Consider the following 15,684-nt stretch of genomic DNA (forward strand, 5'->3'; position numbering starts at 1 on the left):
TGTGAAGCTCACATGCACTAAAAGCCTGTCTACCAGCGCCTGGTACTAAGTTATCTTTCGAGTCTTATTGTGCTTATACTGTTAAATACACACAAGGTTTATATAAACAAAGTCGGTTATGTCTAAAGTGAAAGCAAACTTGAGAAAATTGAGAGAAAATCTGCTTGTCAAATGCCTGTATATTAGACGCGTCGCGCGCAACTCTTAAAGGGACAGTAGTTATAGTAAACACGCTGCCGCTTGTCCTTAAAGGGATAGTTCACCCAAAAATAAAAATTATCTCATCATTAATGCACTCTAATGTTGTTCCAATCCTCTATTAATTTCCTTCTAATATTTTCTAATATTTTTCTAATATTAATATTTTGAAGAATGTGGCTATCCAAACAGTAGCTGATCCCCATTGACTTTCATAGGAGAATATACTATGGAAGTCACTGGGGTACATCAACTGTTTGGTTACCCACAATCTTCCAAATAACTTTTATTTTCAACAGAAGAAAGAAACTTATTCGAGTTTAAAACAACTTGAGAGAGTAAATTATGATAATTTGAATTTTTAGGAGAACTATCCCTAATAAGACAACAAAATGCAAAGAGAAAATCACTCACTGCTCTTCACTGATAACTTTAATAAGTATCAATGTATAATTTATACAGTGAAGTCTATGTTTTGTTTTATTTTCATATTTGTTCATTTAATTACTTTCTTTTCTTTAAGAAAAAAATCACAAACTGTTTCTTTGTATTTATTTTAAATGTAACATTTATTGTCGATATTGGGCTTGCGGATCATGTGGGTACTAGAGTACTCTTTGCTGTGTGTGGATGACCATGTCGGTCAGCCACCACCGAAGACCAATTTTGACCCAGGAAAAACCCTGTAAAGGTACATTTATTACGTAAAAAAAAACAACAACATTGTAGCATGTCTACTCTTTAAACAGCATTATGGTAAAAATGGAACACTATGGCAAAAGCTTTTTTACCTGTAAGCGACAGTGTTTTGTTTCATCCGGAACTGACAGAACAGCAGTTTCTTTCAGTGTTTCCCCTCCGATTGGACTAAAACACTGTGTTCGTGGTCATCCAGTTTGAAATGTTGACAAACACAGAGGTTTTTCAGGTTTTTCATCACGCTGCTCTCTCCATAATTACGATTCTTTGCAGGCTTTAGCCACAGCCTACATCGCGCTGGATCATTCACCGGAAACTGAAAGTCACTCACTCCCACTGAACGTTTACTCTTTCCACACCATTACAACTAAAGTTTGCTAAGAAGTATTTCCTACTAAAGCAAGGTGGTATTTTACTCTGGTAAGGGTATCCATAGCAGACTGATGGGAGTGGCCTTGGACAGCAACACGCCCAGTGCATTATGGGTGTTGAAGTTTTCAACCTATTTGGTAAAATGGAAGACAACCGCCTTTCCTCTGCTTCTCCAGTCAGATAGCATCAATTTCAAATACGTTTTTGCCTTTCTACTGTATAGGCAGCCAAGTTTTATTGTCCATTCTTGTGCATTACGCCGCTGTTACGCAGTATGTTTGAGCTTTCGGAAGAATGCTCAATTCATATGGATTAGTTTTACGACCTCTTTATAAACGTTTTGAAGTGGGCTGTCAATGGAGGGACAGAAAGCTCTCAGATTTCATCAAAAAGATCTTCATTTGTGTTTTGAAGATGAACGAAAGTCTTACGGGTTTGGAATGACATGAGGGTGAGTAGTCAATGACAGAATTAATAAATATTTTGGGTGAACTATCCCTTTAACAAATAAAGTACAAATATAAAAATAAAAATAGCTGTAAACTTTTATAAATATATATATTTTATGTGAAAGCTGAAAGAAAAAATTGGCAAGGCCATTATACACAAGTTAAGTCACCCATCGTCCTTGAAAGCTGATCGTCTCTGTCAGAAAGCACCTGGACTTTGAAAACCCAAAGGTGAGCCGTGTGTGTGTGTGGTTTTAGTGCCTAGTTTTCAAAGTCCAGGTGCTGTCCGACAGAGACGATCAGCTTTCAGGGCCTCTTCTAAAGTTAACTTTACTCACTTGTACATGATGTCCTTGCTAATTTTTTCTTTCAGCTTTCAGAAAGAGCTTGCCAATAAACTTCATAAAACAAAAGTACAATCAATCTCTTTTTATTCAGAAGAGCACGGATAATCCTTTTTCAATGAAATAGCCCCTTTAGTGCCGCATATACCCAAATATACTAGACATTCTGCCCTAGGAAGAGATTAAACAGCACCAATAGGCAAAAATATATTTCCCAGAATGCAACAGCTCTCAAAATGACACAGTGTATGTAGAATGTCATTTCTTCTTATTTCTTTCCATCAGCTGGGCAAAGACATATTCAATTTGACACAAATGATCTCTTGTACCCTGACTGATCATCCTGGGGGTTTTATCTGACCATCTCTTCTTCAAACTCTCTGTAACACAGCAGCTTGTCTATAGGTGTATCTGATAAAAAAAAATTAGATTTTTTTCTTATGAAGTCAGTGGTTCGACAACATATCATTCCAAATTAGACGGCACAAGAGGATCAGCTCTGTACAAAATACATTCTCTACTGAAATCCCTACTGAAGACTCATCCATCCTGTCTCACATACAAGATTTCACCCTGATGAGAGAAAGACCAAACATCAAAAATGGGTGTGTTTTCCGAACCCCATATCCAGCACGTCTAGATCAATAATGCCTAGAAAAGTTTGTAAAACCCAGCAGACACCCTGGATTCCTTGAATTTACAAGAAAGATCTGGAGAAACCTCATTCATGTGCCGTAATTTATTTACAGCCGAACACAGTGAAGTCTTACTGCACTGAGCCTCAACTGCGAGAGCCATGAGGGACGGCAAGGATTAATGGTGCTTCTTGGGTCATGGGTTTTCAGTTCGGCAGTCACCTGTCAGATACAAAAGGAAAGTCTCAATAAAATACTTGATTTAAGCCTTTGCCTGTGGCCACAGGTCGAATTTGGCTTTATTCCACCTCAGCATTACACTCTGCAAACATGTACAAATGAAGTATTACTAATGGCAAGTCAGAACATTTAAGTCCAGATGTAGCTAAATATGCTTTAGCTTTGTTTTACTGAGTAACGATTAATCAGAATGTTAGATTCCACAAAAAGCCGAAGAGACAGATATGAAATGTCATTACAGTTCTTTAAATGCCCAGCACTATTTTTTACTCAAACAATGCAGATTCTGTCATCTACTCATCCCCATGCCATTCCAAAATCATTTGACTTGTTTTCTTTTGTGGATCCCAAAGAGAAAAGTTTAGCTGAAGTAGCTCGTAATGCTCATGTGCTCATGACTCAAATTCAACTGCAAAAATTTGCCGAACAGCGGAAAATGTGTCCCCTTCCACCATGAGTGTGAGGAAAAGACCAATATTTCCATATTCTTCTATGCTGCAATGCTACATTTTACATTCACGCATATATTTGAACTTGACATACCGAAATGAAACTCCAGGTTTGAGAGCAAATGACTCTCATAACCAGTTGCGACAGCAAATTGTGTGCAATTTAAACTGCACAAATAGAATTTGGAAGCAACGGTTGAACAGAAGATTTTCAGTGAATAATTAGGTCTAAAACTCACAAAACTATGTAGAACAGGACATTTATGGTCTTTTATGGTATTTGTTTCTCATTTTAAATGTCTGGCAACACAATCACTTTAATTGTATGCAAAATAGCAGCCAGTAAATCCTATCTGAAATCTCTTTTTAGATTTGAATTAACCTGAACAGCGTAAATGATTAAATTTAATAAAAAAATTAAAAAAACATTTTACCCAAAAATGAAAATTCTGTCATCATTGAACAGTTGATGGGCACCATTGACTTCCATAGAGCGAAAAAATACTGTTTGGTTACCGACATTCTTCAAAATATCTTTTGATATCAGGTTTGGAACAACATGAGGGTGAGTAAATGATGACAGAATTTTCATTTTTGGGTGAACAATCCCTTGAACTTCATCGTGATCATGCAAGATTCATGTCCCTACTTGCTTTTTTGGATGTTTGGGAATACATTAATTCCTCAATATTACAATGTCATCATAGTTTCACTGTGGATTTTGACTGATGATATGGTAATTACATGCTATAAGGAGTCTCTACATGCAGAGATAAATGTGCTGCTGTCTAAGAGATGGAAAACCTAAATGTTTGTGTGTCTGGCCACAAATCCATCCAAGCCCATTTTCTTCCACGGTGTTCACCCTAGCAATTAATTATGCGTTATATCTACGGTAGGCTAAAGTAACCTTGTTTTTTTTTTTACGAGGATACTCATACATGCTGACCTATGTGTGAGTGGTCTTTCCATATAAGATGCATGTGTTCTTTCAAGGGCAGAGGACAAGAAGAAAGATTAATGGATGTTTTAAATATGTCAGCTTATGGAAGGACATGCCTTTTAATAATCCTTCTGCATAACAGAACAAGAATATTGTGGCAGCACTATAGGTTATAAGATCTGTATCCTAATATGGTATGCATAATGTCGTATTCTACTATATTCTACTTTCTTGTGGCAGTTTTTTTTTTTTTTTTGTTAAAAAAAGAATGTTTCTTGCTCCAAAAACAGTATTTTTCTATGACCATTTTCCACCCGCTGACCCTGAGGTTGTCTTTGCTACTGTACTTTTAAGATTCACAACAAGAAAGATTTGAAAATGAATACATGGACCCGTAACATCACCCTAAAAGCATTTTAATAGACCAATCTGCAGAATGTGTAATGTAACTATGAAAATAGTTATGGACAGAGCTCATATATAAATATATAAACAGAAAACAATCATATATAATTATAAATATGTTAAAAAATATAAATAAATATATTAAAAATATATTTTTTTATTTTTTATTATTAGTTTATTTGTCAGGGACAATGTACAAAATACATTAATCTTTCGAAAAGATGTTTTGTACCAGAATTAGCAAAAGCTATTTTCCATCTGTAGTCCACAATATTAAAACATTAAATAAATAAAAAAAACGAATCAAAAAACCATAACATCCTAAAATATATACAACATAGTCAAAAACATTTACTTCAATATTACATTTGTAGACTTTAAATGCATTAAATATGTTTTAAATTTTAATCAGCATTTAAACTTAAATTTTAAATGCAGTATAAATGTTATAATTTCTATATAGCTACAAAACACATATTTTATGGGGATATTCCATAGAAATAATGATTTTTATACTGTACAAACTGTATATTCGATCCCCTATTCTAACCCTAACCCTACCCCTAAACACTATTACAGCATTTTTACATGTTCAAAAAACATAACTTAGTATGATTTATAAGCTGTTCACTTGTACTAAAATGTCATGATTAGATAAAAAAAAAATGGGTACATTTTAAATTTCACTTAACTTCTAAACTTTAAAAAGGAAAAACAGGCAATTTATTAAGAAATATTAAGAATTAATTAATATTAATTTAAACATTGCTGTTTTGCACGCATACAGAAAATCACATTCAACACACGTACATACCGCAAAAAAACAATATGAACAGAAAATTAGCATGCCTAAACAAACCCAATGCAGACATATCTTTGTACGACTTATAGAAGGAATTTGGTCACTAAATCAGTAGAAACTCTCCTGAAAAAGCACCCCAGAGCGAGGAGGATGTTGCAATGACAACTTACAAAATGAGTTACGAACCCAGCTAGAAATTTTTTGTTCTAAAAATGTTCTAAGAACATTAGCATGTATTGTTCTATAAATGTTTTCAGCGGCTAGTTTTAGTTTTGTTCTCAGAATGTTCTTTTAAAAGTTTGGAGAACATTCTTTAAAAACATTATTAAAATGTTTAGTAGTAACATTCTTTTAACATTATTCTCTAACGTTCTTAGAAAGTTTTCAGCGGCTAGTTTTAGTTTTGTTCCCAGAATGTTCTTTTAAAAGTTTGGAGAACATTCTTTAAAAACATTATTAAAATGTTTAGTAGTAACATTCTTTTAACATTATTCTCTAATTTTCTCAGAACGTTTTCAGCGGCTAGTTTTATTTGTGTTCCCAGAATGTTTTTTTAAATGTTTAGAGAACATTTTCTAAAAACATTATTAAAATGTTTAGTAGTAACATTCTTTTAACATTATTCTCTAACGTTCTTAGAAAGTTTTCAGCGGCTAGTTTTAGTTTTGTTCCCAGAATGTTCTTTTAAAAGTTTGGAGAACATTCTTTAAAAACATTATTAAAATGTTTAGTAATAACGTTCTTATAACATTATTCTCTAATGTTCATAGAACGTTTTCAGCGGGTAGTTTTATTTTTGTTCCCAGAATGTTTTTTTAAATGTTTAGAGAACATTTTCTAAAAACATTATTAAAATGTTTAGTAATAACATTCTTATAACATTATTCTCTAACGTTCTTATAATGTTGTAAGCGGATAGTTTTATTTTTGTTCCCAGAATGTTCTTTTAAATGTTCGGATAACATTATTTAAAAACATTATTAAAATGTTTAGGTGTACCATTCTTACAACATTATTCTCTAACGTTCTTAGAAAGTTTTCAGGGGGTGTTTTTATTTTTGTTCCCAGAATGTTCTTTTAAAAGTTCAGATAACATTTTTTTTTACATTATAAAAATGTTTAATAATAATATTGTTAGAACATTATTTCTCCTAAAAGGTAGGATAACATTCTCTAAGAACACTCTAAAAATGTTTTGTGATGATGACCTTCTATAAATGTTTAATCATAACATTTTTAGAACATTATCCCTTTATTCTTATAAAGTTTTTAGCAGGAAGTTTTATTTTTATTCTTAGAACGTTCTTCTAAAAGTTAGGATAACATTCTCTAAAAATACTCTTAAAAATACTACTTAACATTCTTATAAATTTTTTAGTGGGAAGTTTTATTTTTGTTCCCAAAATGTTCTCTTAAACATAAAAAATGCTTAGCTATAACATTGTTAAAACATACAATTTTATTAATCTCTAAAATAAAACAAAAATCTAACAGGTTTATGAATGGCATTCACATAAATTATTAGAAGTTCTGCGTACAGTAGATGCCCAACATTAAATGAAGAACTCAGTAAAGTCCAATGTGCAATCACACGTCTTGACTGCTGTTTGCTCAGAGCGCTCATCATCAGTCTTTGGTTGTCTTGGTTCTTGCAGAAAAAGAATAAAGTCATCTGCATTAATAGGTGTTCTACTGTTCTTCTCTTCTTCTTTTTCAGCTGCTATCCCAGTTAGCAGAATTGAGCTCCATTCTCTGTGTGCATGGTAGAGTTTTTCCTCATAGCCTATAAAAGAAGATCATGCAACAGTGTAAACAAAAATAATACAAATACATATTACATATTAAGATCACAAGCAATATTGACTTTGAAAACTTTCAAAATTAGCCAGCCTAATTATTAATCAGAAATTAATTAGATTAGTTTATTTAAAAGTATAAATATGATACCTTATGAGTATCTATTTTGTTTCTGTAATTTAAAACATATACTTAATCCATTATATACATGTTAAAGGGATACTCCACTTTTTTTGGAAATAGGCTCATTTTATAACTCCCCCAGAGTTAAACAGTTGAGTTTTACCGTTTTCTAATCCATTCAGCCGAGTTTCTGATATTTAGAAGAATGTCAGTAACCAGACAGTTTCTGGTCTCATTGACTTCCATAGTATATATTTTTTCCTACTATGGAAGTCAATGAGACCAGAAACTGTCTGGTTACTGATATTCTTCCAAATATCAGAAACTCGGCTGAATGGATTCGAAAACGGTAAAACTCAACTGTTTAACTCTGGGGGAGTTGTAAAATGAGCCTATTTCCAAAAAAAGTGGAGTATCCCTTTAATAACACAACTAGAGGCTAAATTATTTTAACAAACTACAAACTTGGCTTGAGAAGTGTGAACCTCGAACTCAGGTAGCCTTGAGCACAGCTGCAGCATGTCACAGCACTGCCCACGATGCTTTTGCTCTGATGTAACAGCTCATTTTCATCAGTTATATTGTCTATGGATTGTTACATTTCTTACAGATTTCTGCTTGTTTTAAATCAGATACAGATAAAGTAGTACTGCATTTGAGATAGAACAATTTCTAGTGTGATTTAATCATACCTGTGAATCGTCTCTTTGCTATTAGCTAAGCTGTAAGTTTTAGTTACTTCAAAAGCAGAAAGAAAAATATGCTATAACTTCTGTTTCTTATTGAGAAATCACAGGACAGTGTTGACACTAACTTTTTGTGCTCCAGTAGGTTTCTGTGTGCGCACAATCTGCATGTTAAATGTGAGCTACTGTCTGTGCATATGAAAGCTTGTTTCCGCCATGGAATACAATTTTTAAAAAAGGTAATTGCGAATCACAATTCAAACTTTTTTTTCTCAGAAGTGCAAGATATAAACTCGCAATTGGCCGTTTGAAAGTCAGAATCACAGGATAAATTAGTAAAACCTGAGAAAAAAAAAGCAATTCTGGCTTATTTTTTTTTTGCTGTCGTTTCTATATGAGAACATTAATGCACTTCATCAATACAGCTGCTCTGAGAGTCACTTCAGCAGCATTTTAGCTTCATTTGAGAAAAACTATCATCATATCATAAAACACAGAGAAACTCAAAGGTCTACACGGCAATCCGTCAAATAAAAGTTTGGTTTAACCTTTGAAGAACGTTTTGCTTAAATCATTACATTTTAAATAATTGGTTATAGCAATTTAATTAAACCATTCAAATGGAATCAAGAAAACAAAAAAAAAATTACTTTTGGGAGATGCGAGAGCGAAGTAGTCCAGTGATAATTAACAGGCAGCCATGGTTAATGCAATTTGCAAAGACCCGCCCCCTTTAGTTACTGTTGCTATGTCCAACAAGCCATGGCGCTCTCACGCCACACATCATGTTGTCACGCAATGAAAAATACATTGCGGATCACAGAAAAAACGCTGAAACGTTTAAACGCAGAGACAAGACAGAGCAGGTTACTTTTGATATGAAAGTTGAAACAAAGTCTCAACGTTTAATTTGTGTAATTTTTTTAGAAAAAAATATTTTTGGTAAAATAAAAATGTAAAAAATACCTGTCAATCAAACTCCCTCGAAGGGTGAATTCTGAGGGGAGTAAAAAAGACAGCTCACAATTCTGATATTTTCTTGCAATTGTGTGTTCTTGCCTCACAATTCTGAGAGAAAAAAAAAACTGTAATTTTACTGATGGAAACAGACAGTAAAAAAGTGGACTTCAAAGATTTCTTATTCTGTAGCTCCCTGTGGGAATTTTTTGACAAGTCCATAAAAATGCATCCATCCATGATAAAAGTACTCCACACGGCTCTGGCAGGTTAATAAAGGCGAAAGGTGAAGCGAAGTGATGCGTTTGTGTAAGAAACATATCCATATTTTATATTTTAGGGCTGGGAATCGATTAAAAAAAGTAACTGATTATTTACACAATTTGCTGTAATTAAATGCAATTAATTGCATTTCCCCCAAGCTTGTAATCATCAATATTTAAACTTAGAATAACCTAATTAAACAACAAAAAGGAAAAAAAAGGAACAGAAAATAGCCCTGTATTAAAATAATATTAAACATCAATATATCAATATATTATTATTTTCAATAATCAATCAACATAATAAATTTAACAATTTATTATTATAATTTTTTTTTTCTAATTATCAAAATAAAACATAGTCCTACAAAGCTATTATTACAAGAGCATGTGATCAGAGCAGGTAATTTTACCATTGTTGTCAGCATGACTATACCAGCTCAGTAGGGCTATTTCACAGAAGTCTACTACTGAGAAATTTCACGTTATTTGACTTAGCTTTTCCAGTGCATGATCGGTACATGATTGGAGCGTTTGGGCCGTTAACGACAGAGCAGAACACGCAGCGCAAACACGGAGCAGAACATTGAGCAAAGAGCTCAATGTTTGCTCAGTGTTGTGTGTGTGTGTCAGTGCGCCGACACACACACACGGAATGGAGAGCGCAGAGCGGAAAAGACCCGGTCATGAAAGCTGCGCGAGAATAAAACCTGATCGCCAAACACGGAGGGGCGGGACGGCATATTTTGCAGCCTTTTCCGCAACAGGAAGTCATTAAAATGAGGCAAAAAAAGTGCTGCGTTAATTAAATTTTTTTTATAAACTCGTTAAGCATCTCAAATTAATCGCGAAGATTAACGTGTTAATTCCCCCAGCCCTACCATATTTATAATTTTATCGACTTAAATAACTAGCTTCCAGCAGACAGCCATATGCAAGTCAAATTACGCCCAAAGAGTTAGTCAACGCATCGATACGCATATGCGCCTGCAAGGCTACGCATCACTACACTTCGGCCGCCATATGCGTCTATGAGTAGAAAAATGTGTCGTCCCAGTTTTTGATACGCGACGCACCGTTGTATGCAATAGCAATACTATGCGTTGTTGGTGGGGGCAAAACTGCAAGTTGCTTGCGTCCGACGTGTTGACTATAAAAGGCTCTTGTAGGTGCATGACATAGGAGTAGCATAAGCTTTGACGGCTCTCGCGGTTCAAACAAACAGGGCTAGGCAATAAATTCAAGCTCCTCCCACATTTCTCTTTATATGATTCTCTTTAATGATAATTTTTCTAAAAATCTCTGTGGAAAGAAAGTCAGATATAAATCTGGGACAGATATAAATCTGGCACGAGGGAGAAAAAAATAGATCATTTTTATTTTGGAGTGCATTGTGCGTTTAAAATTGACTACGGTTTTATAAAATGCAGTGGATACTTACTAGTGATGGACTTGTTTCTCTGTTGGTGCCTGTTCTGCTCCGTAAACATTGGTCCAATGCTTGATCTTAAGAAAATGTAAAAAGTGTGTTAATGTGTGTTAACAGACTATTGATCTGGGTGACATAGGACCATTTTTTATGTTTTCCTTAAGTGTTAGGCTATATAAATCTGGAGAACCCTTACTAACATTAACCATGGTTTTGCTACACTAACTAAATGGTAATAAATTATTGTAATCAATCCACCATAAAAATATTGTTTCTACGCTTTACTATAATAAAAACCATGGTTAATTTAGCAAAGGACCCTGGGAACATGTCCTAAAAAGAACAGCTCATCCAAAAAATAGACTCTCTATCGTTATTTACCGGTACTCCATGTTGTTCCAAAACTGTATGAATTTATTTTGTATAACCTTAATTAAGATATCTTGAGAAATGACTTCACTGTTTTTTTGTTTTTTCTCCATAAAATGGGTTCCAATGTTGTTTAATTCCCAACATTCTTGTGTTTCAGAGAAGTAGCCTAAGTCATACAGGTTTGAAAATAATTTCATTTTGAAAGGACATTTATGTTATGTATAAAGACACAATGTTCTCAGTTCCCTCATTGTAAAGCTCCTATGCTGAGGTTTATTTTATTTTATTTTTTCAAAATGTTGCAAGTAAAATGTTCTAATTGTGTTAACTTGTCACATTAGAAGAACGTTTTATGAAGAACATTCAACATCTCATCTCTCAATGATATCCTCAAAACATTTCCCTAACGTGACAGAGAGAACGTTCTTCTTTTGTTATCATGAAACATTAGGACAATGTTATATTGAGATCATTGTACAACTTTAACTTTAGCAACATTCCCAAAATATGCTCAAAATGTTGCAAGTAGAATGTTCTTCTTTTGTTATCATGAAACATTGGGAACATTTGTTTCCATAAAATGGGTTCCAATGTTGTTTTATTCCCAACATTCTTGTGTTTCACAGAAGCAAGTCATACAGGTTTGAAAATAATTTCATTTTGAAAGGACATATGTTTGGGTCAGCTAGGCCCATAAAAACTCATATCAAGAAGACAGGTACAATTTTGACTGGAGGGTTTGGACCAGTGTGCCTTTGAGCAGAGTTTACATGTTCTGCCTCTATTTCACGTGTAATTTACTATGACAATACTCACCGCAACTGAAGATCATGTGGCTGGATAATTTATTCCCAAAATTCCTGGATGGGAAACACACACATACAGCAATATTATTAGCTATTTGTATTTACTTACTAAAAGAGACATAAAAAGCTTGCAAATTTTTACTCACCAGCTCAAAAACATATTATGATGATGACTCATCATTTTGACGGTAACGTTAGGCCGATATCCCGCGATCATTCAAAAGCCTAGTTTTCATAGTGTGGTTCGAGTTCCTCTCTGTATAAAGACACAATGTTCTCAGTTCACTCATTGTAAAGCTCAGACTATGCTGAGGTTTATTTTTATTTATTTTTATCAAAAACTAACTTAGCTGACAATATTTAGCCTAACGTTACACATGCAGCCTGAAACATTGACATAATATCGATATTGCTCTAGTCGCATTTAAAATTAGCTTCTCAATTTAACACACTATATTTTGATGTAGCAGAATGTATTTTTATATAAAATAAAGTTATTTACCTTCCGCAGATTGCAATATGTCCGTTACACGTAGGCTACGTTGTTAAAATTCGTTGTCCATTTACATCCCGCAACTCGCTCAAAATAAAAATGTAACAGTACGATGCAAAATAATCCATGTTTTAAACAATGTAAAAGCCACAGAACCGAAGGAGGCTAGTACTGAAGATCCTCCCGAGCAGCAGCAGCGCGCACACACACACAAGCTGTGTCCCAAAGTGAAGGCTGCGTCCTTCGAAGGCCGTATTTGAAGGCCGGATGGCCGTATTTGAAGGCCGATTGCGTCACCGCGGCGCGACGAAGGACGTCCCAATTCAAAGGCTGCATCCTTGGAAGGTCGCATTTGAAGGCCGATTGCGTCACCGCGGCTCGATGAAGGCTGTCCCAATTCAATTCTCCATCCTTTGAAGGCCGTATTCGAAGGCCGGTTGCGTCATCGCGCCGCGACGAAGGCTTCCCTGATTCAAAAGCGACGCCAAATGCACCCTTCGTTTCCCCGTGAAAAGAAGGATACATAAACAAAGAGTATAGAAGCCCAAGAGGCGAAACTCAATAGAACGCCCCATAGCAACAGTTGCCCCCATGACTTGACGGCGCGGCCGCCATTATGGACTGAAAACTGAAGGAAAACGCCGAAAAATAAAGGGAGTCAATGGCACTGAAAAACTTAAAATAACAAAAACTTAACATAGCTTAATTTTTTCTGGCCGTCATATCTAAATATGAAAACAATTTAAAATACATTAATGAGGATGACCGACGTTAAATGACGTTAAATGACAGAAAATATACGTATATGTGTTGGTTAGGAAAATAGTATTTTGGGACAAAATATTACTATAGAAGTACTATAAGACTACTATAGAAATACTATAGCGGCTCTAGGATATTATAGAGGTATTACAGAACATAACATACTTCTGTGATGTTCTGTATAGCCTCTCTATAATATTTTTAAGCTGCTATAGTAGTCTTATCGTACTTATGTAGTATGTCCCAAATTACTATAGTATTCCTATAAGATTACTATAATATTTTGTCCCAAAATACTATAAATATGAAAACAATAATAATAAAAAACATTTATTTTGTCCCAAAATACTATAAGATTCCTTAGTACTTTTTAGTAAGGGTATCCCCACCGAATCGGCTTCATTAGCCTACCACTTACGGTTTGCAAAGATACAATTATAAAATTACTGCAAAACTTTAATCTATCAATATTTATGTTCTATTATGCATTTTCCTTGTTATATGACTAACAGAAATTCATGAAATAATATATGTTCGCTTGTCTATAGGCAGATACACAGTAATTAGATATAAGTAATAAGATATTTATTCAAATGTTGATTTTGAAATTAGTAAACATCACCATATATATGATTTGGAATTTTTTTTTTATAAATGAACATTTCTAAAGACAGTTAATATTTTACACAGTGAACGTTTCAATGGCAAGAAAAAAAAAAACTATGAATGTCCTATTACAGGCGGAAAGGTACAAAAAAGATGTGCAATCTAGCAGTGCACACATGAACTATTAACACATACTAAAATGGATTTTGCCATTGACTGGCGCTAACGATTCCAGCAGCTTTCAGTCCATAATGGCGGATTCGCCTCCGCAGCGCCATCTACAGACTGTTACCCATAACACAACAGAGTTTCGCCTCTTGGGCTTCTATACTCTTTGACATAAATGGACACTAGCGGCCTATTTTACCCCATAATTCATTGCGCGCCGTTGACGACAGCATTTATTTATTTATTTTTAAAGGCGGCCGAGACTAGAGATCGGTGGTGGACAGCAAATTAACATTTAAATGTAAGTATTATGTTTTCATTTACTCAAATAGCTAGCGAAACCAGAGTTAAATTTTCTTATAAACTTCTTCTTAACTCCTTCGTCACCATTGCGTGGCTTCATTTGTCAGGTAGTTTTAGGCAAAACTTGTGGTAATAACGTTAGTTTAACGACCTATTTGTAATATTTGCACTTGTGTATTATAAGAAATATCACTCACCCAATAAAGCCCAAAACAATAAGAAAAGCAGTAGATAAGGCAATGGGGTTTCACTTTTATGTGTTTTTGTAGTGCTGTCATGCAAGCTATGTGGTTTTAACCAAATTTTAGTATACAGAAATATGAATTCTTAAGTATTTTGTATGCATGTCTTGATGTGTCATATTTTGCAGTGTTAACAATGCACTTAAGATTGCTCCTCTGTGTTAAGTACCCTTTTCTGCTTTTTTAGAACAATTCAGGAAAAAATGGGTCTACATATATATATATATATATATATATATATATATATATATATATATATATATATATATATATATATATATATATTAAAGAAAAGTAATACACACATCTTTGCTGAAATGTATTGTCCTATTAAAAGCCATGGTTAATTTGCTCTGCCTTTAGGATTGCAAGTGTCCTGGGACAGGAGAGGGTGTGAGTGGGAAACCCACTGCTGCAACTTGGCCCTGGTTTGTCCTCATGGATGAGATGTTGGGACAGAGGCATTGCACCAACCCCCCTGTCCTCATCGCCTCAATCCCTGAGGACACACCAGGGCCGAGTTCAGTAGTGGGTGCCCACGGTGAGGAGGAGCCAGGCAGCAGCACCAGCACGAAGGCGGCGAGACAGGACGAGTTTTTGGACTTGATCAGAGAAGAAATGCAACTACAGAGGGAGGCAGAGGCGAGGAGTGCACAGGAAAGAAGGGAGAGGATGGACAGGCTGTTCTCTCTTCTTGAGAGAATGATTGAAAAATATATATATTTTCTACATATTCTTGTTTAACTTTTTTCACTTTTATTTTTTAAAAGAAAAATTATGTACATTTATTTTTATGCAACTTTAATTGTGTAAATAAAAGAGAATGAATTGTTCTGGACATTGTTTATTTTTGTAATTACAGTAATACTTTCTGCATGAAACAAATTCTATACCTTTTTATTTTTTCAAATAAAATTGGTAAATGAAAATCATTTGTTCTTTAGGCTACATTAAAGTACTTTTTCCAACTATTTACAAAATACGTTAAACATATCAAAATCAACATAAACATTTCATTTTACAATACATAAAATAAGAAAAAAATGATGTAGACTCTATTGAGCTGAGCTGCTGGACCGGGATGGGCTGCCCCTGGTAAGGCCTCCTGCTGGTGGGACATCATCTGGGATGGTCTCCAGAG

At 34.4% G+C, this 15,684-nt stretch overlaps 1 long non-coding RNA gene across 1 annotated transcript; it reads right to left on the reverse strand.

Annotated features, from left to right (window-relative positions):
• Window positions 1-6,972: 6,972 nt before the first annotated feature.
• LOC311281216 lies at window positions 6,973-12,709 on the reverse strand. The gene is made up of 5 exons (XR_014625778.1): window positions 12,472-12,709; window positions 12,116-12,225; window positions 11,980-12,023; window positions 10,804-10,868; window positions 6,973-7,319 (listed from the first exon to the last, which is right to left on the reverse strand). It is a non-coding gene; the product is annotated as an uncharacterized lncRNA (long non-coding RNA).
• Between the last annotated feature and the right edge of the window lie 2,975 nt (window positions 12,710-15,684).

This window comes from Rutilus rutilus, assembly GCF_951802725.1.
Source record: "Rutilus rutilus genome assembly, chromosome: 21".
Taxonomy (NCBI): Eukaryota; Metazoa; Chordata; class Actinopteri; order Cypriniformes; family Leuciscidae; genus Rutilus; species Rutilus rutilus.